We start from the raw sequence: 2,180 nt of genomic DNA on the forward strand, positions 1-2,180 counted from the left end.
TAGATAGAAATCTTGGGGAGTAGGAGCACCTGAATACAAAAGGCGTTAGTTTGTAACAAGGTATCACCATATACACATGCGGTGAGGCCAGAAGAACATGCCCAAACAGAGTTGTTCCCAGGGATAAAGTATTGCCCTGTCAATCGGGCAGAGATATTACCAGAGGTAGTGTAGAGTACACCGTAGCCACCATGGCCGGTGTGACCGTTGATGTTCAAGCGATTTTTTGGAAGATAGAGGGCACAGTGATCATGAGAAGAATTAAGGCAATATTGAATATAGTTAGCAGGAACACGGCCAAGGCAGCAGCCCTGCCCTATTATAGAGGTGATAGTCAACGTGGTGTTTTGCCAGCGGCAGGAGGCGGCTGAGGTAGAGTTTCGGATAGGGTCAGGAGAACCGACTGCTTCATAGAATGGTGGAGAGGAAGACAAGCAAAGCCAACATCGAGATGTGTTAGAAGCGGTGTGAACAAGGGAAAAGGAGGAGTTAAGAAGAGAGACAAGGGGGTTTTTTTGTTTGGTGAGGGGTTTAAGAAAGGTGGAGTGAATGTCGTCGGCATTGGGCCCAACAGGTGGGGACTGAGGGAGAGTGACCTGTCGTTGAATGTAGAACATGTTGCCATAATGAAACCCGGGCCATCTGGCATACATACGACCTCCCCATTTTACACCTGAGTCCCAGGCATTCCCCTTAGCTTTTCCTGCAGCAGTGAATTGTACAATAACCGGATTACATCTATTCCAACCCCCCTGTCCTGCCGCATTCTTTTTGGTTGCGGTGCACCTAATGTCCTTTCTCAACCGAGTGAGGGTGATGTAATCAGTCTTATATGGAGGGGTCCAGTAGATGTAGCCAGTGGAAACGCAGGACCAAGATTTGCAAAAGTAATCTGCTATGCCTCCGCAGTCGTGCACGTGATCAGGGCTGGTGTCATGTCCTGGGCACACATACAGGGGATACCTTTTAACGGTGGAGTGGCTGGGCTCTGGGAAGCCGTCCAGCCTCCTGTAGGCTGTCACTCCTAGAAGCATTTCTGAAAAGTCAAAATACAGGTTAGGGAAACAAGATATAATTGGGCTATAACAAAAGGAGGTATTCAGGATCTGTCCCAAGGCATCGCGGATTGTCCAGGTGATATTGTAAGGGCGATGCGATCCCTGGGCGTCAAATGCCAGTAGGCGTCGTCCCTGCCAACGGGCGGGCTCAGGAAGGGAGAGTAAAAATAAGGTGAGCGTAAGGCGAGATGAGGTGGCGAACCCCTTAATTAATTTTGTTATTTCACAGTGATATTGTCCTAGATCGGTCAACTGTACGTTGGTGATAGCAAGGGTAGTTTGGCGAAAGTGATAAGTGATGGAGTAGGAATCGCCATCTTGGAGAAGGGTGTTGTTGCGAAACCAGCGCCAGAAGGTGCCTTTTCTTTTGATGGGAGAGCGTTGAAGACATTCCATGGCGTTGGATGCTGAGCTGCGGCCAATGGTGGCAGGGTAGCGTAAACGATGGGTTCGAATGAGAGAGGTTGTGTTAGGGTTCGTTGTGAGGGGAGCAGAGATGGAAGAGAGATAACAGAGAAGGAGGGTCAAGAAGGTGCTTGTCAGGAGGCTGCCCATGATATGGCCGGATGCAGCGAGCAGGAACCCAGAGCACTCGATCAGGAAGTTGCACAGCAGCGTAGCCTTTTCCCCAGGTGACGAGTTGCGCAGGGCCTTTCCACTCAGGGCTGGGCAGTTGCCTAAAATAAACAAGGGGACGGGAAGAGGGAACTACTGGCTTGGAAAAGTGTCGAGATGCAGCCGTAGCAGGGGGGGTACCGGTAAGATTAAGGAAATTCAAGGTAAACAAGGTGAGATTAAGGATATTTTGTAACATCGGGAGGCTTGGGGGGCCTAAGGCCTTTTTCCCCGTTTGCCGATCAAGGGCATTCTTTAGGGTCTGGTTAGCCCTTTCCACAATAGCCTGACCTTGGCTGTTGAATGGTATACCGAATCTGTGAGTAATGGACCACTTACGGCAAAACTCAGCAAAGGGAGTGCTGACGTAAGCGGGGCCATTGTCAGTTTTCAAAGTTTTGGGACATCCCGATGTGACGAAGGTGCGAATACAATGATTGATTACGTTTTTCGTGGCTTCTCCTCTTTGCAAAGTTGCCAGGATGAATCCCGAATAAGTATCCACAG

Source organism: Candoia aspera, chromosome 2 (assembly GCF_035149785.1).
Source record: "Candoia aspera isolate rCanAsp1 chromosome 2, rCanAsp1.hap2, whole genome shotgun sequence".
Taxonomy (NCBI): Eukaryota; Metazoa; Chordata; class Lepidosauria; order Squamata; family Boidae; genus Candoia; species Candoia aspera.